Genomic DNA, 23,068 nt, shown 5'->3' on the forward strand with positions numbered 1-23,068 from the left:
AAGAAAGGGTTAAATGCGCCCGTGTAGCGCTGCTGCCAATCACTTTGCAGTCGCTTCGGCAGCGGTGCCCATTTATTTTAATGGGACGGTGGAGGAGCGGTGTATACACTGCTCCCCTACCTCCCCAAAGATGCTGCTTGCAGGACCTGTTTTTTTTTTTTTATTGTCCTGTCAGTGCAGCGCCACAGTGGGGTGTAACAACGCACCCCCTACGCAATGGACACCAGTCTATGCTCCTTTCAGTTTGTGAGCTGGTGTGAGTGGAACTATAGGCAAAACATTTTTAATTTTGGATCGAGTAAGAGGGGTTTATAACCCCTGTTTACCATCTGTGTCCCATTGGGGAGATTTCCCTTCATTTCCTGTCCCATAGCAAAAAACAGGAAGTGAGAGGATAGATATCCTGGCACATTAAAGCGGAGGTTCACACAAAAAGTGAATTTCTGCTTTTTGAACCCCACCCCCCCCCCCTCTGGTGTCACATTTGCCACATTTCAAGGGGGAGGGGGGATGCACATAGGTATTTGCACCACTTTCTGGTTCTGACTCCCGCGGACGTTCACCCGGACGTGATGTCATAACATCATGCCTGGGCCTCCGAAGGTCATAGAGATGAGATGACTCCTACTTACAAACAGAGGGAGACGACAGGAAGTGAGAGGAAATCTCCCCCTTGGAAGGGAAATTCACTCCTGTAAAAAAGTTGTGATGGGAAACTGTGTCCACTGAAGCTTTATCACCAATCCTGGTTTCCACAACAACCAACATTTTTCACAATCCAATTGTCATTGGGACAGAGAGTAAGGTGAAATCTTCTGAATATGGGCACAGACCGTAAAACAAATGTTAAAGGGGTGATAACCCTTCCCTTGTTTTATCCACAATGTTAGTGCAAATAAAAAAAGTATCACGGACAGTACTCAATTTTCTCTGGTTTTATCCAAAAAGCTTACAAATATTTTTTTGGGCTGGAGCTACACTGAAAAAATGTACCTGTTCCAACCTACAAACAGATTCAACTTGAGAACAAACCTACAGACCCCATCTTGTCTGTGACCCGGGACTGCCTGTATAGACCATTACAAGTGGTCAGAATCCTCCTTTGTTTTCCTGTGCTGGATACAGAAAAGCCCAACCATTAGAATAGACGTGTGTGCATTCCCGCTCTGTAATCTTCTCACATTGGTACAGAAGCTCAAACACCTGCTTTTAAAATGAAAAGCAAAAAATTGGCTAATTTGTAATTATCCTGCCAGGAAAATTGCCACACAACGCCCCGTGTCAGGGCAGTTTTGTTTGTCTGACAGTACACATTACGCATCTGGTGAAAGCCCAAAATAAGCAGGTAGACATAACGGTGGTACTTGGTGGAGTGCTGCTGAGACGCTTCAAAGAGGGACCTATGTGTGGTGGGAGCTGAACGCGTATGTGTCACGGTAATTGGGTGCACAGTGTGACTACATACATCAGTTTAGTATGTTTACTATTTCTATTACCACATGTGAACTGAAACCAAGAAGTCACCTTCTGTGTGGAAGGCATTACCTCAAGAGCAAAGTCTAGCAGACCTGTTACTCATGTCCTGAGTTTCTCTCTTGTGTTTACCTACCAAGCTGTCGCTCTTGACACGTCGGTGATTAGCACACACACACAAAGGAAGTTGGTTCCATTAGGGCTCTTTCACACCATATGCATTGGGCTGCGCTGGGTAGCCTTTGCCCAATCCATAGACAATGCAGTTTGCCTTTATGTCCTATTTGGTTCCCAGCACTGTTTGAAAAAGAGTAGAACATGCAGGATTTTTTTCAGCATAGCGTGTTATAACATAATACTCCACATCACAACCCGCTGCAGTGAATGAAATACACCACATCACAACCCGCTGCAGTGAATGACATGTCACTTTGTGACATTTCTATAAAGTTTACAAAAAAAGGTAAACGGTGTGATGCATAATTTATGGCCATTGGCACCGCTCCCTTACCAGTGCACTCCAACAGCCACAGTATAGTGTATCCAGTGGTGTGAATGAGCGTTTATACTTGACTACTAGGGGTGCAATGGATCAAAAAACTCATGGATTGGATCAGAGCCACGGATCGGATCTTTTTTCGGATCGGCAAAAAAAAAAAATTGTAGCCTCACTGTGCCCCCATTGCAGCCTCACTCTCACCTTTACCTGAGGCTCCTCTCTTCCTCCACCTTCTCGCCTGATGCTCATCTCCTCCCCTGACCCTCCTTAGCCCATGGGCGTGTCTACCCCCAGGTGGTGGAGGACAGTCGGGTCTATACCCCTATATTCCCTCCATATGTCTGTCACACTCATGCAGCCCCAGACATCAGCTGCACCTCACCCCCCCAGGCTGGTGTCATGTGCCCTCCGCTCCCCCTCTCCTTCCTGGTGGGGTAAATAATCCCCCCTGGGAGGTAAATTCTTCCATACCTACGGTGACCCCCCCACACCTGGAGCCTCACCTGCCACCATGCACCATCCCCACCCCGCTTCCCTCACAGTTTACCGTGGGACAGCCGCTCACCTGCAGCGGCGTCCATCACTCAGCAGTTATGCACGCTGGGGGAGTGGCCGGACACACCAGAAGGTGATTGGCTGCGGCGCACATTCTGTGTAAACAAGTGCAGTGTAAGGAGGAGGCGGAGCTGTGCGAGCAGAGCGGAGACTATTTCGGTGTCAGCCTACACAGCGCGTTTTACTGCTCTGCTCGCCCACCTGCGCCGCGGATCATGTATGTATTGATCCGTGCGGATCAAAGACAATCCGTTGCACCACTATTGACTACCATTAGCATCTGCTGCCCACATAGCACTTTTTTTCATTTTGTATAGAGAAATGGATGGTTATAGCCTCCTGTATGTTGTGGTTTTTTTTTGGGGGGGGGGGATGGATTCAGTCACTAAGTCTTGGTTCACACTAGTGCTATGTGGGAACCGGCACGATTCCTTTGCGGGTTATCGCATCTGACTTGCAGGCGGTTCACATTGCTCAATAGAATGTTAATGACACCCCCAAGTCGGTTCACAGAATGCAGTGCAAACTGGAATCGTATGAGATTTCAGCCATACAAATTGGCTGAATTTGCATCGCATTCACACCAAAATGGTGCACTGGAATCGGATCACACCCATGCAGTGCAAACTGGAATCATTCTGCATGGGTGTGATCCGATTCCAGCGCACCATTTTGGTGTGAATGCGATGCAAATTCAGCCAATTTGTATGAAATCTCCTCATATAGACATCACATTTATTGTGAACCCAGCCTTATTGTCCAGTTGCCACAAAAATAGCCAAATTGATTCTTCTTTTTTTTTTTGTCTAAATATGGGAAATAACCATTTACCACCAAGGTCACAAAAACTAGTGCCCCCATTTTTTAAATTTCCCCTCTCATCTCCTGCATTCACTGTTCAGGTATTCAGACAGCTGAGGGTGCAACACTGGAGATTTATTTTTGTACGACATTAAGCGCGTGTGGAGAAATCAATTGATTTATTTTGTTCAGCAGTTTGCACAGGGCTATTGAGACCTCTAAGTGTGCACGGTTAGCTTTAACCCTGGTTTACACTGCACTCCGCATTCCAATGCGATTCTGTGCAGTTTAATCCAATTTTGAATGGCTCAAATCGCACTGCATCCGGATTAAAAAAGGTGCGGGCAGCTCTTTTTCCTTTCGCCATCTAGTTTAGGAAAAAAATGCATTTTGTGACCGTCTTTTGGCTTGTCGTTTTTTAATTGACTCACACAGCAGATGCCATGAACACAGTGCAATTGATATGTGGTGCAGAAATTGCGTTTCCCGCACTGCATCAGTGTGAACCAGGGCTCACAGCTGGGTTTACTCCAGTCTTGTTGGGCAGGAGATTTTGGGTAGATAATGATTGGATGAATCAGCCAGTGGTTTCCTGCAAAGTTTTCGGTCTCCAGAAGCTGAATCCAGACTTGCCAGATTCGGCACCATGAAAAAATACTGAACATTGCAGGGGATTGTTGTGAACGTGGATGAAGGCAAGTAGAGTTGGCATTCTAACTTGAGCACGATTGCAGCATTTGCTGGCCAGCCTTTGGGTAGCGAGTGGTTGATTTTACGTGTTACCTGGAAATGTACATAGAAAAAATATTTTTCAGCGTGACCTGGCTTCATGTCCTACCCGCCCAACAATAGTGTCTTGTTGTTAATTTCAGACGTTACAAGCAGGTGTGACAGTGCGGTTACGTTATCAGTGTGCAGACGGAGTATATAAAGCTGCAGATTAATCAGTAACAGAAGCATTTGTTTTATTTTTGTTTTTACGTCAGACCGCCGCAAGTCTACAAACTGTTACTCATTTTATATGAGACATAAAACGAGAACGGCAAAGCCTTGGCTGTGTACAGCCTTTTATATAAGTTCAAATCCTAAGTTCTAAACACATTTTCCAGGGCTGGGAACAAGGATGGCGTTGAGCTGCCCAGAAATTGTGCAGTCTAAGCAGGTCAACTGTTAGGAGACAAAGGACAATAGCGGTAGGCTCCTATTCATTGTCTGCTAACCAGTAAATATTCACATCCCTGCGCCTACGTGTGCCATTACATTATAAAGTCATTCTCTCGCTTTGCAGAAGCTTAAAATGTTCTCCATCGTCTTTTTTGTTCACGCGGTAAGTGAAGAGATACTTCAGCATAGGAAGTCTAGGTAAGTGAAGGCAGAAAAATACAAAATGGTGCATTGCTGGATTTTATTCCACATAATTCCATCCAATTATGGAACAAACCTGTGAATACGGACAGTTTTAATATGGAATAACTTTACACACCTTATCTTGGGATTCTAATTTTATGTAGAAGGTTAACTTGGTACCGTAGCCTTAAAGTGGAGGTTCACCAGGAAATAAAAAATTTTAACCATAGATTCCTGCTCATTTTGTCTAGGGGAATCTGCTAGTTTTTTTTAAATCGAAGCTGTACTTACCGTTTTAGAGATGCATCTTCTCCGCCGCTTCCGGGTATGGGCTGCGGGACTGGGCGTTCCTATTTTGATTGACAGTCTTCCGACAGGCTTCCGACGGTCGCATCCATCGCGTCACGATTTTGCAAAAGTAGCCGACCGTCAGTGCGCAGTATAGAGCCGCACCGACTTTCGGCTACTCGTGACGCGATAGATGCGACCGTCAGAAGACTGTCAATCAAAATAGGAACGCCCAGTCCCGAAGACCATACCCAGAAGTGGTGGAGAAGATCGCTCTCTAAAACGGTAAGTACTGCTTCGTTTAAAAAAAAAACTACCCGATTCCCCTTGACAAAATGAGCATGAATCTAATGTTAAAAAAAACATTTCGGGTGAACTCCCGCTTTAAGCTAATTTTGATCAAAATTTGTATTGCAAGAACATCGGTTTGATTTTTTTTTTAATCGGTAGTGCGGTCAAATTGATATACATTTTTGACCGTAGTGATTAGAAAATTTAAATAATGATGCAAGATTTTTCTCAAACAAATTGTGATTGGTTTTTGTTCAGGAAAATACATTCATTCCAAAATCGAATCAATCAAATTTTTAAAGTACTTTTGTACGACCTTTATCAAGTCCATCTTGTGTACTGAGAATTTTTATACGAATATAGATGTGGGATTCTTTCCGATACCTACTTTTTTAATTTTTTTTATTATTATATCTAAACCTGTTTTCCATATGTGAGATGAATAGATTCTCATCCAAGCTTGAATGAAAGTTGCAGCTGCTTCAAGTGCTTGGCGATCCACACAAGTCTTGAAATTGCAATCCATGGTCTGTTTTCTAGCGTGCACTCTTTTTCCATGCAATGGATGGCTGGAAACTTTTGCATCGGTTGTAGAACTATTTGGTATATGAAGTGAAGTGATTTATTATTGGGGTTGCAGTTGCACCAATGCCACTTTAAGACCAAGGAGAAGTACCAATACTTCCCCCCCCCCCCAAGTACTCGCCAATTACGATACACTTTTTTTAAGTCATGTGACAGTAGCACTGATGAGTTGACTGTCGGTAGTTTTATTTTTATTTCATTTTACAATTTTAAAAAAAAAATAGAGAGAGATCTCTATTATAATGTTTTTTTTCCTATGCTATCTTTTGAGGGGGTTGACGGTGTCATGTTTATTTTTTATTTAATTTCTTTACCATTTTACTTTTTAAAGATAACAATTTTTTTCCTTTTTTTTTATTTTCCCGATCAACCCTGTTGAGAGGGCTTTGGTGAGATATCCTGATATCTCCCCTTTGACACAGGGACTGGGACTAAGGACAAAGATTCCCCAATCCATTTCTCTGTAGCCTCACCTGCACTGAAGATAAATGGAGAGGAGACAGAGGCTCCTCTTCATTCATAAATTGAAGTATTGTAAACACAGTTTACTCTGCTCAGTTATGAATGGGAAGTCAGTGATCACTGACTCTGTGCATTCAGAAAAGGAAGGAGCTGGTAAATGACAGATTTACTGGCTCCTTCCACCGCTCTCCATCCTTACAGATCTGGAGCAGAGGGGACTGGAGGCGGAGCGGAGGAGGACACAAAGGAAGAGTGGTGAAGGAGCAGAATGGGGCCTTAGAAGCACGGAGGAGGACACAGTGGACAGTCGGGGGATAATCGGTGCTGTGGTGGGGGCCTTACAAGCACTGATCTCCCTGTATAGATTTGAATAAAGCAGCTGAAAGCCATGGGAGGGAGAGGAGGAGAAGTGGCTGTCGGCTGCTTTATTTAAAATCTATACAGGGAGATTAATGCTTGTAACGGCCCCCACCGCCACACTGCATCCCCTGGCTGCTTGGGTATCGGAGCATTTGCACGAGTACAAGTACTCATGCAAATGGTCGGTATCAGTGCCACCGTATTTATTATGATATGCTATACAACATTGCAGTAAAGGTACTATCCAGGGGTGGGCAATCTCGGCCCTCCAGCTGTGGTGAAATCTGCAAATCCCATCATGCCTCTGCCTCCAGGAGTCATGCCTGTGATTGTCAGGGTCTTGCAATGTCTCATGGGACTTGTAGTTTCAAAACAGCTGGAGGGCCGAGTTTGTCCTCGCCTGTACTATGCTCTGTCAATGGTCGGAGAGCCTGTTGACCCCCATGCACGCCTTATTGTCATTCGATTCTGTGAAACCTTTCCAACTGACTGGCAGTCATTGTTCACTGATCTAAATGGAGTGATAATGGAAGCCCAGCAGGCTGTGGACTGGTTTTAGATTTGTTTAAAAGCCAAGCCACATGGACCATTGTTTTTAGCTTTGCCCTCTCCTCCACTGGAGTTATCGGGGATGAGCATCGAAACAACATATTGTATTTTTAATCAGCCAAAATAACCTGTTCTACTATAAGCACATACTTTTCATTCTGAACTTTATGTAGCATTTATTAGTTTGCACTGATGGCCATAGACATGGGAAGAGAAAACCACTGCTGGAAGTACAAGTTTGTCTAGTCTTCTTGATTAAAATAGCTGGTGATCCTGCCATGAAGGTTAAGGAACTTCTGGAAGACAGAACCAAAACAGATGTTCTCTTACATTGTCCCTCTATGAAATAAGCTTCTGATGGAGACTACAAGTGGCCATTATAGAATTAACCAAGCATGGTCCACTTTCATCACTATCGGAAAACCCACAATGAGAAATGCCATGACACTACAAGAGGTCAACACACATTACACAACCATGATCCACGGATGTCACCAGGAGACATCTCCCACCCACCCCCCCCCCCAATCCCCCAGAAAAGCCAGACAGTCTTTACTAGAATGAGGTTAAAGAGGGGGTTCACCCAAAAAAAAAATGTTTTAACATTAGATTCAGACGAGTTGTTAGAAGCACAATCGGGTTTTTTTTTTTTTTTTTTTTATCGTTGCCGTACATACCGTTTTATAGATTTTATGTTCTCCGCGGCTTCTGGGTATAATCTGCGGGACTGGGCATTCCTAATTGATTGACAGACTTCCGACCGTCGCATACAGCGCGTCACGAGTTGCCCAAAGAAGCCAAACGTCGGTGCGCAGGCGCCTTATAGAGCCGACTCGCAGTCCGGCTTCTTTGGGTGAACCCCCGCATTAACTAGTAGTGTTATGTTGAAGGGAATGAAAGCCTAGGGTGCACGAGGTCTCACCAAGACTGTCATATGGTAGGTGGTCGTCCACTCTTCAGGTTGAAGGATTGTTGGGAATGGGTTGTGGTCTTCTCCACAATCTTGGCAGAGGGTGATTGTGATGTCTGTTGGCTCTTTCAGTACTCGGAACCCTTTATCCTTTCATTTATACGTTCACCCTCTTATATGTCGGCATTATCTCCTCTTATTGATGTCTGAATCGGTCACATTACATATTGGGCTGTTTATGGTGCTGTTAGCAGGGCTTCAACCTAATCGTCGGTGTGGAATTTCCCAGCCTTTGTATGTTTTAAGAATTGCCCGTCCAGTAAAATTCTAAGTGGTCTTTAGTGCCCATTACAAGAAGCTTTATATGTACTGCTCCCGTTGAATGTGCCCACCATCTAATAAGTGTATGAGGGTCGTTAAAAGGAAAACAAAGCTCCATTTAAGTAGCTAATTGGAAGTGGTTGTGCCGGCCTGACTTTTGTCTTCATGGTTCCCTGATCACTGTAAATACTCTACACTTAACCGGCCTTTCAAGACGAAGAGAACTGTTTGGATCTAGTCACACATCCATAAAGTAGAAGACATTCAGTCAGTCATCTCTCTCCAACGTTTACTGAAGTTAGAAAGTTATAAGTCATTCTGCTAAAAATAGTTTGGACTACCCTCTCATACATGCACTATATTATCATAAGTATTGAGACGCCTTGCTTTGCATGCACATAATCTTTAATGGCGTCTCAGACTTGGGCCGTAGGGTTCAATATGGAGTTGGCTGGCTCCCCTTTTGCAGCTATAATGGCTTCAACTCTTCTGGGAAGGCTGTCTACAAGGTTTAAGAGTGTGTCTATGGGAATGTTTAAGCATTCTTCCAGAAGCGCATTTGTGAGGTCAGGCACTGGTGGGGAGTCGCATTCGCCACTTTCACTCACTGTATCTCTTTATTGATTGATTGATTGATTGATTTAATGGATTTGGAATGCGCCAAATACTGACCCGTCAGGGAAGCGTCAAGTGCAGACTTTATCTCTATTACATGGGATTATGGCAATGGGTAGTTTACAGATCATAGCCAGGATGAAAGATAGTTTTTGGTACAGCTCACAGGAAGTGACGGCAAAGCATTTATGGCAGGATCAACAGGTGTTTGCTGAAAATGTTCTTAACTTGGAAAAAAATTTACTCAGCCACTAAATCCCAAGTCTAGTAAACTGCAATAAATGACATTTTGTTTTTGGGGTTTAGTTATCTTTTAGGTCCTGTTAACTTTAGGGATTTTGGGGAGAAAAGCAAAATGCACCAAGCTCGTTTGGGTGCCATTCATGTGTAATGGCACCCAAAAGCAGTGTAGTTTTGCAGTGACTTGTGTGATCGACAGCATTGCATGAGGCTTGTCGCCTAAAAAGAAGTAGGAGCTTTCTTTGGGCGACAAGCTTTGCCTGGTGCAGCTTTATGCGCAATTTAAAGCAGCAAAACCGCCCCTCCATTTAGGTGTCATTAAAAACGAATGGCACCCAAACACACGTGGTACGTTATGCTACTATTGCAGTGCAAACTGGAATCACAAGCCGAATCGCAGTGATTCTGACCCAGATCCCAAATTACCACATGTGAATGGGGCCTGAGGTTACCCATACAAATCTCAAATTTCAGCTGATTCCTGTTGGCCTTGTCAACGCCACTTTGCTGGAAAACGGACTAGTAAGCTGCAATTTATTACATTTTAGTGGGTTTAGATATACGGTACTTTAAATTTGTATTATTTGTTATATAATAAAGATATAATTCTGTAAATTTGCTTGGGTTGACCTATGTGTTGGTGGACTGCTTGTGATGCAGTGTTGCACATGACACTTCCAGTTTTCAGTACTTATTTGGTATTCATGGTGCTCAGTAGTCGCAGGCCCCTGCTCAATTCAGACAAAGTCAATGGGGGCTTGGTTCTTTTTTCAGCCGGTATGTTTTAGGCATACCAGGGCTAAATATAGAGTTCTCTATGTTTGACTAATATGGAAAGGGACAGTATATTGACCTTAGCTTATCTTACCAACAGAATTTACAGTAGATGTCCGGTCTTTAGCACTGAACCAATTTATAATTGACAGTGTTATGCTCCAGCTGCTCGATCTGTTGTATGTATTGTTGAAGAAAATTGTATATATATATAATTTTTTTTTTTTTTTTTTAACTGTATAAGATCCAATCTTTTGAGCTGCTTTGCAACAAACTGAAGAATATGGCGGACCTCTGAGACGTTCTTTAGTTACATTAGCATTGTACTTGTCCTCTACAGACTTGTTCTCTTTATTTTTGTATATTCCCTAAGAATAAGGGCATCACTGAGGTTATTGAATATCAGTTTATCCCAACAAAATAGCTGCTATTGTGTATACATACACTGCGAGAAAACTACACTGCTGTGATATGGAAAGTTTTATAATCTCCTTATGAGATATTTGGTTGCAGTTAAACCCGGAAACACTAGTATTTTTTTTTCTTTTTTTGGTTCAACCCAGAAGAGCTGAACGAAAAAAAACTGACCACTCAGGATGAGCTACTGTACTAACAATCTGATGTTAGTACACCGATCTCCCCTGCTGTTCTATTGTGTTCTGACAAGGGGGAGTGGGCCCTTGCCAGAACACACTGGTCAGCGCATTTAGCTATTGGCTGAGAGCGCTGATCAGGAGCCGGTAAGCAGACTTTTTTTTCTATCATGCCCCTTTGTCAGAAGTCTGACCCACTCCAAGACACACGGGCCGAATGTCAGCTGGGTTCTGTTGGCCGATGCCATCTGACATTCGGCCCATGTGTACTGGGCTTTAAAATGTTTCTAAACTTGAGAAGAAGAAAAATATATCGCAGTCTACTTTTCCTTGGATAAGGTGGTGGAATTATTTTTACTTTTTCACACTTTTCACTTGGTGATCTTGCCAGGACATACATCTTGTCCTAGGGAGACTACTGTACTGCGTCTAGGAGAAGCAGCATTGACACCCTAATGCAGGCCGTAAACGGAGCACATTTCTTTCCTGCAACCCGAGCCATTGCATTCTCCCACCAGGAGAAGACAGCAATTAATGCCAAGATCTATACCAGCCGCTAACAAAAAAAATTGCATGTAAGATTCGTCAGGCTGGTTGTAACTAAGTTGATCAATTGACTTGGTACAATCCGCCTTGCCCATACATGCTTCTTATCTCGGCCAGTTCGAAACGTCTATGGCTGACTTGAGAAAGTTTGTCGGGACATATAACACCACCTCATAGGGGAAGGTGTTTTGTAGTCGGTGGAGAGAGCCGAGACCAATACTAACTGATTACTGGCCATAGAGGAATGAAGCACTTGAAGTCATCAGCTCTCAAGATATTTGGTTACATTTTTTTTTTTTTTGGCCTTGTCAAACAGATAACTTGTATATAAGGGAGCAGATAACGTTGTCTATCATTGTTGTTCATAGACCCCAGTTATGGGCTTAAGCTGGGGTTGTTTGGATCGAAATGTAGCTGGTTCAGTAGGGACCTGCTGAATTTCGATCTGTGTGTAGTCCTGCCTGGTCAACAAATTATTCAGTCGATCATATTTCTTCGGAGTGGAACTCTTAGTAAAATTTCATTTGATCAGCCCGTGTAGTGCTGATCAGTGTTTTTCTTATATTGGAGGAATACCCCAATGGGAAGGATTCCTCCATCCACCTTGTTTGTGTGGATGGGAAATTCAAACACACAAAAGCACGTATTGCCTCACTGCATGCTTGTTGTATTACAATTCCTCCAAATATCAGAACTCCAACAGTCCATTTCCTAATCGGACTGTATTATTCATCCAGCCTTGTACGACTGTCTTGCATTAAAGCATGTGACCTCCGTTTTCCTCCCAAAGAATTTCTCAACTCGTGACCCTACAGCTGTTGTGTTTTGTTTTTTGGTGCTGAGATGTTTAATATTTAAATTTCAGCTTCATGAATTGACGCAAAAAAGTTTACCACGGCAGCCATTTATTGGTGGTAAACCCTTGAACCCATTTTTCGGAAAATGTATCCCATCTTTAGAATCCACAGGAGCCAAGCAACCAATAATAAGCAGCAAGCTGTTATCTTAAAGTGGTAATAGATGGATAGATAGATTTTATATATCAGCTGTAGATCCCTCCCCTGTCACCATTTTTCTGCTGGTGTCTGGGGATAAATTGTCAGAAGTAATTTATTCAATGACACTTAGTGCTTTTAATGGAGACTGGTACACTCTATAGAAGGCTATGCTTTGTTCATATTTCATGTGTGAGCTTTAGAAACCACTTTAAAAGTAGAACTAATGGCAAAACGATTTTTTAAATTTTTGATAGAATAAAGCTGGCTATAGATGGATCGAATATCCAATCGGTGTGAAGCCATGCGTGTTTGATAGAAGTCCACTGTGCTGGAAAACTTTTGTTGACCATTGGCTGCAGCCACTGATCAGTCTATTGTGACAACGCTGTCACAGTACTATATGTCAGCAGGGAAGATTCCTCCATCCACTTCACTTGTTGATGGAGGAGTTCCCAGCATGCTGGAAAATTTACATAAGTGGTCTTCAAATGTTCTAAACAAAGGGCCAGTTTACTATCCTTTTTGGTTTTGGAGGGGCTGGACTGTGGCAGTGAGTAGAAAATGTCCTGGCGTCAGTAACAGTGCCCCATCATTTGTATCGGTGTGAGGAATAGTATCCCATCATTGGGGACTGTGAGAACAATAGTGCCCCATCATTGGTGTCAGTGGGAGGAATGTTGTCCCAAAATTTGTGTCAGTGGGAGAAATGGTGTCCCGTCATTGGTGTCAGTGGGAGAAATGGTGTCCCGTCATTGGTGTCAGTGGGAGGAATGGTGTCCCGTCATTGGGGTCAGTGGGAGGAAAAGTGTCCCCTCATTGGTGTCAGTTGGAGGAATAGTGTCCTCTCATTGGTGTCAGTGGGAGGAATAGTGTCCTCTCATTGGGGTCAGTGGGAGGAATAGTGTCCCCTCATTGGTGTCAGTGGGAGGAATAGTGTCCTCTCATTGGGGTCAGTGGGAGGAATAGTGTCCCCTCATTGGTGTCAGTTGGAGGAATAGTGTCCTCTCATTGGTGTCAGTGGGAGGAATAGTGTCCTCTCATTGGGGTCAGTGGGAGGAATAGTGTCCCCTCATTGGTGTCAGTTGGAGGAATAGTGTCCCCTCATTGGTGTCAGTTGGAGGAATAGTGTCCCCTTATTGGTGTCAGTTGGAGGAATAGTGTCCTCTCATTGGTGTCAGTTGGAGGGATAGTGTCCCCTCATTGGTGTCGGTGGGGGAGGGATAGTGTCCTCTCATTGGCGTCAGTGGGGGAGGGATAGTGTCCCCTCATTGGTGTCAGTGGGAGAAATGGTGTCCCCTCATTGGTGTCAGTGGGAGGAATGGTGTCCCCTCATTGGTGTCAGTGGGGGAGGGATAGTGTCCCCTCATTGGTGTCAGTGGGGGAGGGATAGTGTCCCCTCTCTGGTGTCAGTGGGGGAGGGATAGTGTCCCCTCATTGGTGTCAGTGGGGGAGGGATAGTGTCCCCTCATTGGTGTCGGTGGGGGAGGGATAGTGTCCCCTCATTGGTGTCAGTGGGAGGGATAAAGACGAGCAAAGGGCCGCAATTTGGAGATCACTGATATACATGCATTTTCTGTGTGAGGATATTGAGAAATACAGTACAAAAGTAGAGCGTTTTTATGGCACACAAGACTTTACCATTGTTCATACCAACAGTGGTTACCTTTTTAGTGCTTGTCCATTCCTTCCAGATCACTGGTTCTCGTATTTGTCAGTGTAATTCTGAAGGAACTGTGTCTGTATGGTTGATGTCAGGCTATGGGGTCCTGTATTTCCTGTATGGTGGAAGTGGAGTTTGTTCCGATAGAAGTTCTAAGGATACATAATGTGCCAAAAGTGATGTAAAGTGTTTAAAATGGTGTTTATTAGTATCACAATTTAGAAGCCAGCTGCTTTGTCTTGAGTTCACGTTCAGGGACGATATCACTTCTACTCCAATGACTGTCCCTGTGGGGAGGTGAAAGTGCAGACCTCGGTTTAGATTCCCCCCCCCCCCCTTCTCATTAAATCCTCTCAGATGACGACTTGTCCTATATGTGCTCAGGGTTTGATCGCTCTTTTCTGTCCCTGAATCCTCGCAGTACTGTGCAGAGCGGTTTTCCTGAGGAAAGAGTTAATGTTCAGAGCTGCCCTTTCAAGTCCTGAGCACATGCTGAGGTCTTTGCTTCACAGATGTTTCAAGCAAATATACATTTTTACAGAACGTGTTCCCACGCTTCAGTGTACGGCGTCGTATTGCTGTCCGTTACCACTTTCCAGTTCTCACTTCAGTCCTTTTTGGTTTACAACATACTTCTTTCTACATTTAATGCTTGGAATTGTCAAAAGTGGGGATTGTGTTCTAGATTACTGTGTGTGTGTGTGTGTGTGTGTGTGTGTGTGTGTGTGTGTGTGTATATATATATATATATATATATATATATATATATATATATATATATATATATATATATATATAGTGTGTGTGTATGTATGTATGTGTGTATGTGTGTGTGTGTGTATATATATATATATATATATATATATATATATATATAATTAGGGCTGCAACTAACGATTATTGTTTTGATTAATCGGATAATAGCCTTAAAAAAAAAAATGCATTTTTACATTTTTTGGGGCCAATTTGTTGTTGGGCAGATTACAAAACACAAATTGCTCAAAAAAACGCATTATATGCTTTTCTGCAGCTTCTCCATTGAAGTATATTGAACCAAAAAAACAAAAAAGCACCGTTTTGCATTAAAAAGTCCTTGCCCTTCCAAATACGCAGCAGCTGAAAAGAAATCATGGATGTGAACGTGTCCCATAGGAAAACATGTAAATGAACTGTAGTGTGTTTCTGCAAAAAGCACCAAAAAAACACAGAGGTGTGACCCAGGCCTGAGATATTTAGTAACATAATGGGGTTAAAAAAAAATAAAAAGTACAAAGAGCAAATAATCGCTACTGTAAGGGGTTAATTTTTTTTACTGTGGGACAGTGAAAGTAATATTTACAGTAGCGATTTGCTTTTTTGTACTATAAAGGGCAAATTTTTGTTTTTTTTAACCCCATTATGTTACTGGCCAATTAATCGATTATGAAAATTGTAATCGATTAATTTCATAATCGATTAGTTGTCGATTAATCGATAAGTAGTTTCGGCTTTTTTATATATTTAAATATATATATATTATTTCTTGCTGGCTCAATCACCAGATAAAGAAAGCATAAAAAGGAAACCAATGCAGTCATCCCATCTAAGAATTGGTAAGCTGCAATATTTGTGCTTTTGGGTTTAATACCAATTTAAATGTTATATGTGGAAAATAAATGGAAGAGTAAAATATTTTGAAATACCCAAAGTTTAGCCTTCACACATGAGGTGACCAAATACATGGTATTCTGATAGAGAATCGCACAGATCTGAGGATATCCATTTATAATGGGGCGTTGAACTTGGTGGCAGATAATGGAGGAGGTAACAATAGTATTCCAGTAGTATACGATCCCACAATATTCTCATAGGTCTCATATTATGCTATTGCAAAATCATTCAACTGTATCGGTCTTTTACCTGGTGGGTATAAGTCTGGAATCTAGGCCATGACTCCATATCAAACGTTATTGGCGCCTATAGGATGTAAAGACAGGGATGATAGAATGAAGTGCAAGTGTTTTCTCTCATAAGCAAAGGCAAGAAAAAGGAGGCCAAGGGCAACAGGATAGAGCAAGATGACCAGATGTAATTTATGGGGAAGAGGTGGATGAATGACAGGATCCCCCTCAATTCACAGAACTTGTTGAATTCCATGAAAACCAATGCAAGGACTTAACTGAATAGAGGACAGGAAAGGGCGTGTGGCCATCAAGACCCCTTCAATGTTGGAGGGCATTAACCCTGCAGTGCTGGAAGTTCAGTAATGTGAAGAGGACCTGTCATCCCTGCAGGGAACATATCTTCACTAAAGAGCAATCGGCAGGAGGTTGAATACATTACGTTCGAGGTAGATTATGTTACTGAACGTAAATCCCAGAAAATATTTGAACTATATTTCAACATCAAACTTGTTGATGGAAATGAGATGGATGGCTATCTGTGTAGCAGATGGTTATGTGTTCATAGAAGATAAGGGGTGGCCACTATGAGGAACCGTAGGCTCACCTGTTGGTAGAAAGCACTGACTGCAAGATGGTTTGAAAACACTTAATATTCAAGCGTAGGCAGCTTCATTGTTTCCTTCATAAAGGATCCAGTGATGAGTGCATACTTTATCTCAACACCCATTATGTTTGAGTGGATTATTGTCCACCCTTTATAGGCGTAAATCGGTAATGGTTGGCAAAATGTGTTTGCATGTGAAATCTGTAAAACATGAAGTATTGACTTCTTCTTCCACGCGTTTCCTTTGTGGTAGTTGAGTCCATATTTTAGTGGTACTACAGAATGCGAAACGTGTTTTTGAATGCAACTTTTCTGGTACTTTTCAGACCAAATACCCCATTAAAGTGGAGGTTCACCCTAAAAGCTAATTTTTAACATTAGACTAAGCATAGTAACGGCTTTTACTTTCGGCAGTTTTTTTTTTTCTCTGTACATACCTTTATATTCTGATTTGGTCCAGGGCTTCCGCGTTCTGATGACTCCGGGACTGGGCGTTCCTATCCCTGCCTCACGGTTTCCGATGACTGCGGGACTGGGCGTTCCTATCCTTCGGTTCGATGGTTGACGGCTTGTGAAACAGGTGACCTGTCGCACAACGCGCGTCACCAGATTTCTGGAAATTCCCGAGCTGCGAGTCGGCAAGTTACGGCCGTGTAGAGCTGACTGCGCAGGCGCCGTATAGTGCCGACTCGCAGCTCGGCTATTTCCCGTTGTGCGACAGGTCACCTGTTTCACAAGCCGTCAATCATCGAACCGAAGGATAGGAACGCCCAGTCCCGCAGTCATCGGAACCCTGAGGCAGGGATAGGAACGCCCAGTCCCGCAGTCATCGGAACCCGGAAGCCCTGGGCGAAAACAGAATATAAAAGGTATGTACGGAGAAAAAAAAAAAATACCAGCCGAAAGTAAATGTCCTTAGTATGCTGGCTCTGCTAGATGTAATGTTAAAATTATTTTTTGGGGTGAACCCCCGCTTTAAACGTTACTTTATCTTTTAATAAATTCTTTGATTTTCACTTGGCCTGGTGATTGCGGTGAAATTTCACATAGGAAATTTCAGCCGCAAGATCGCTTTAACTGTTTGCTCCCAACAGCGGTAGGGGGCAGTATGGTGCTTGATTCAGCACATCACACAGCTCCCTTTTTTTTTTTTTTCTTCACTCAACTTTATTTGAAGTGTATAGAAGTACTCTTCGGCGCAGCTTTGTGCTGTGTTGCAGTGTGAATGGGACACTCAAAACAATTGTTTTCTGTGTGTTCTTGCAATGACCAATGCTTTGTAATGCAGTAAAAAGGCGGTCACCCACATAGTGATTAGTCTGCAAAGAATACCCAATCTTGTGCAAGAAAATATTAAAACAGGATGTTTTACTTGTGCATGATTGGATAGCTTTGGCGCATTCACTGAATTACCTGTCAAAGTTAACAGCCCATAGTTTCTTTAGTAAATGAAACCCCTGAGTCTCCAGCTTTGATCTGTAGAGAGGTTTGTACAGATAGCTAGTGGAAATCCTAATGCAGAGCCCAAATTAAATGAAATTTAGAGACTGCATGTGCTTCATCTCTAGTCTCCGTAAACCCTGCAGTGATCTATGAAGATTATGGTAATCTGTGTTCTGTGCTGAATTTGTGACTACAGTGTTTACTGATGAAATCATCATCCAGATTCCATCTGGGCCCCCCCGTGACATTGACCAGATTGCTTCACTGACACAGAAGAGCCCAGATCTTGAAGTCAGAGGAAGGTGGTGAAAGGAGTTTACTATAAGTTCTCTGTTATGGAGGAAGTGACTCCTTTCACTGCTTATCTTTTCTGCAGAAATTTCTCATGCTGTAACCTCAATAGAGGATTTTCTTTTAGTTGCATAACTAGTAATGACATAAATGTAGGGTGGTAGAACTAAGTAACCATAACAAATGTTTGCAAAATGTTGAACATGAAGTTAAAGTGGAACTGCACTGTATCGAAGCACCAAAAACAATGTTTAATTATTAATATTCAAAGTAAACTCACCAATTCATCCAGGTCTCCATGTTCTATTTTGATCAGAAATCACTTTGAAAGCACCCCCTAGTATTTGTGGCTGTGGCCATCTTGTGTAAGGGCAAATTATTCATGTAGCATTTACTTCCTGGAATCTATCTGCCCTTAGTTCAAGGGGCTAGGCAGGACAGTGTGCTTGGCTGAGAAAGCCACTCCTGCTGAAGACTGCTGGGATCTATGACGATATTTGCCTAGGCCTGGAAACCAGGAAGTAATTGAAGAAATGTAAAAAAAAAAAAAAATTAAATGAAAGTAAATATACTTTCCTATCTATTTTCCTAATGCTAGCAGCATTAGGAATACGAAATGGTCAATGTTTGAGAGAGTGAAGTTCCACTTCCAGTAAGCTAGTTTGTATAAAAACATTACAGAAAAAAGGATTTGAGGAGAAGGACGATTTTAAAGAATATTCATGGGTCTAACCTACATAAACCTGAAAGAACAAAGTAAATGCAAAGCGTTGAGTAACCACTCACCCAACTTGGCATGTCCTAGTAGAGGAGGCCTGAATAAGGTGGCGGCGGGCACAGGTGTTGCACAGCTTTCATTCACTACCTGTGACAACAGGTTACATTGGGTGGAATATTATTGTAGCTGTTTAAGAGATTGGCTTTGGGGATTTAGAGATTGTATCAACTCTCCCTTTAGAAACTATAGATGTGTTATTTAGGTTCAGGCTGGATTCACACTTGTACGACAAACGCTCGGACATTGGGAGCACACGTCGCATGACGTTTGCCAATCAATGATTCCCTATGACAGGGGTTGACAAATTTGCTTGGAATCTAGGAGCCAGCTAAAAAAGTTTAGGAGCCAGAAAACGCGCCCTGTCCCGACGAGCTTGCGCGCAGAAGCGAACACATACGTGAGCAGCGCCCGCATATGTAAACGGTGTTCAAACGCAATTTTGAAGCGTGACATGTTGGGTATGAATTTACTCTGCGTAACTTTATCTTTCATAATATTAAAAAAAAAATGGGGATAACTTTACTGTTGTCTTACTTTTTTAATTAAAAAAAGTGTAATTTTTCCCAAAAAAAGTGCGCTGGTAAGACCGCTGCGCAAATACGGCGTGACAGAAAGTATTTCAACGATCGCCATTATATTCTCTAGGGTGTTAGGATAAAAAATATATATAATGTTTGGGGGTTCTAATTAGAGGGAAGAAGATGGCAGTGAAAAATTACATTAGAATTGCTGTTTAACTTGTAATGCTTAACTTGTAATACCAACGGCCACCACCAGATGGCGCCAGCTCACATCTGGTGGTAATAACTTGTAATACCAACGGCTCACCACCAGATGGCACCAGCCCACCTTCTAAACCAAGTCGCCAGGACACTATTTCTAGTCGCCATGGCGACCTGGCGCCCGGGATTTGTCGATCCCTGCCCTATGAGAGCCGTCTTAACTGGTCCGACTTTGAAAATGCTCTTCACTACTTTGGTTCGACTTTGGGCCTACTTCAGCCCATTGAATATAATTGAAGTCGGGATCAAAGTCGGATCCTTGCCTTAACTATCTGACTTGTGACATCCGACATGGTGATTTACAGCAGCAGTAAAAAGAATTTGGCACTCTGGGATTGTTTTGATTGGTCGAAGGACAAGTCGTACCATCTCAAAGTCAGAGAAAAATATTATCTTGTTCATTCAAGTTAGATGGAAGTAGGACCGATGTAGCGGGGGCAAAGTAGAGTGATAGTCATACAACAGTCGTGTCGTATCAGTGTGAACCCAGCTGAAACGTTCTCGCTGCCGCAAATATAAAGCGTGTTGCAGAGCCCTTATTTAGACATTACCTTGTTACTGGACAGGGCAGTGTTTTCCAACTTTTTTTCGAGACACCCTTTAAAATTCTGCACAATCTCGAGTCACCCCAGTCTAAAATGTAAAGAGGCTAAACTAACTTTTACATTATGCAGTAACATGCACACACATAGGACATCCAAAATTAGAGGTGATTTTTTTTTCTTCTTCCAAAGCAAATACACCTATGCACACTGGAATACTAGTCAGTACCAATGTTTCTCTTCTCCCTTACTCGAACGTGACCCCAGTGGTGACCAAGAGGAGTAGGAGAGGGGCAAACAAGGATGCTGTACAGGTGCCCAATGTCCTCCTTATAGACTGATGACATCATTTGTTGTTGGCGGCTAGAATTATGTAATGGTTCACAAATCTGTGGCTTTGTGTAACTAAAAGACAGGCTTCATCCATCCACTGGCTTGTATGCCGTTTTTGGGCAGTTTTTAGGCATTTTTGCCAAGGTACTCCAGAAGAAACCTGAAAGCACCCTGGTTTGAAAAAGGCTGGCATAGGGTAACGGTTTCATGTATGTGGATCGATTAGGTTGCTACCCTTGGCAGAAGTCTACCATTGTTAGCCACGGCTTCCTTGTATTTCCGTAAAAGCAGATTATAAATTTGGCCAATATTTCAGAACAAACCAAGTGCAAAAAACACATTGGGTGTTCCAGCTTTCTGAAATAAACCCATAATCTTTATTTTCTCAGAAGTTGGGTGTTGGCATATCTAGATGCATACCAACAGCCACTGATTTCTAGGGTACCCCTGTGTTTAGGCCTTCAGCAACTGGGGCGGTTAAATGTAAAATTCAGGTGTATTTCCCTGGACAGGATCCACAGGCAGCCAATAGAAATGAATGGCTGTAGACCGATATATGCTGGTACTTGCATAAATATGTGCACAGATGCTTCTTTCCTTTTCACACCCACCATTCAGAACTTTTCATTTGAGGACGCCATAAGCTAAATGCTTCAGCATCTGCCCTCCTATCAGGGAAATGGTGGAAATGGACTGTATTGTGACTTAATAGAATTTGTGTCTTCTCATGTAAAATTTTGTTTTTTTGCAACCTACATTTATAAATCGGTTCATTCAGGGTGCCCCCCCCCCCGATATCTAGTTTGGATGCACTCTGCAACAAACAAATAATTCCATACTTCATGTGTATTGTGGTGGAAGGAAAGCTCCCCAGTGAGGCCACCTCAGCTTGGCGTCATGACTTCCTCACCAGCTGGACCCCTCTCGTGTAATGCAACTGAGCTTTACAGTCAGGAAGCTTCTCATGTTATTTAGCAATATTAAAATGGTTTCCTCTTTCTTTCGAAACGTTTGACGGAAAAGCATCATTTCTGGGTCTGTGCCTGCTCTGCTGTGGCTTGAACCCAAGGTTACGAGAACGGAGTTGGCATAAGCGGATGTTTCACACAGACCAGGTGTTTGTGAGGCCCTTTATTTTCCACTGTAAAATGGGGAAGTTGTTAACCAAACAAAACGTTATACCCTTCCAAATTAAGAGCGCACCATGGCATGAACGTGCTTTACTTAGTGCATCAAAATACAAGCTATGCAGAAAAAAATCCGGAAACCGGCAAAAACTCTAACCGGCTTGGCAATCTTTTTTTTTTTTTTTTTTATTACTTCTTTTGACGTATGTCGTATACAGGGCCATTTCCTCTAATTTGTTGAAGAATCTATGGCAGTGACCGCGGCCCTCCTCCTCCAATTAATCTGCATGGCTAAGATGTGTTCTTTCTGCTTGTGACACCTGCAGCAAATTATGTAACAGCCGTTTCAGTGAATAAGGAGCATATCTGAGGCTGATTTAGAGTGATTAGTAAAGAAAGGCCTGTGACAGGCTCTTGTTACGCTGAAATCCCCGACAGCTGTGACTCCTCCAGCACAGCAGTTCAATTCCAGGGCACCCCTCAAATACCGAGCATGCTGCAGCACAGCTCTGCCTGCAGTGCGATAACACAGCCATCTGCGGGGCCAAACACTCTGGAAGTGTCATGAATATGTCTGATTAATTGTTGAGTCACACATAAGCCTTCTTGGGAACACTTCATTACTTTTGTTCAAGTCTTGTATTGCCATCAAGGTCTGTTTGACATCTTTCAGTTTTTTAATAATGGAAATGTTCAGAGTGTAACTATGAAGGATATACTGACATGCTTACACATAGGTTAGAAATGTGTTTTTTTTTTTTTTTATCTGGGATGGTCTACATCACAATTTCAGCATTCCAAATGCATTTTCTGCTCATTTCAGTGCAGTCCCCCCCCCCCTTTTTTAAAAAAATTCCAATGGAGGATGTGTGTTTTTTGGTGCGTTTTTGATGCATTTTGCTGCGTTCCATAAAGAAAAGAGATGCAACACGTTCTACTTTTGTTGACTGCACTGGTGTGAACTAGGCCCAGTGCTTTTTATGCTGAATAAAGACCCACTGGGCTGCATCTGGTGTGAACCAGCCCTCAAAACATAAACCATTTTTTCAGTATACATATGTAAAATGTTGGAATCTGTGCCAGGTTTTTATTGCTGTACCTACTGAAGCAGCTGCTCGTCATTTTCAGGAGATCATCACCAGGACTGATGGTGAGGGGAAAAAACAAGATTATCACTTGATGTAGGAGCTTTTTTTTTTTTTGAGTGCAGCACATGCATGTTAAAGCACAAGGTCACATTTGTAACATTTTGCAGACCCGAAACTCGATAACTGCCTGCCCATATGAGCAGTATGGGCAGAAAGTTGACTGAGTCGTCTGCAGGAGCCTACCATTGCACCTGCCATCTGCTGATCTGGCTTAGGGCTCTTTCACATAGGCGGCCCGTTAAGGTCCGCCTGCCAGTTTTTTTTAGGCGG

The 23,068-nt window shown here is 42.7% G+C and overlaps 1 protein-coding gene across 1 annotated transcript in view; it reads left to right on the forward strand.

The window, feature by feature from the left end:
- SSH2 (slingshot protein phosphatase 2) overlaps positions 1-23,068 on the forward strand; it is a 356,650-nt gene that overhangs the window by 268,826 nt on the left and 64,756 nt on the right.

Source organism: Rana temporaria, chromosome 2, assembly GCF_905171775.1.
Source record: "Rana temporaria chromosome 2, aRanTem1.1, whole genome shotgun sequence".
NCBI classification, from domain to species: Eukaryota; Metazoa; Chordata; class Amphibia; order Anura; family Ranidae; genus Rana; species Rana temporaria.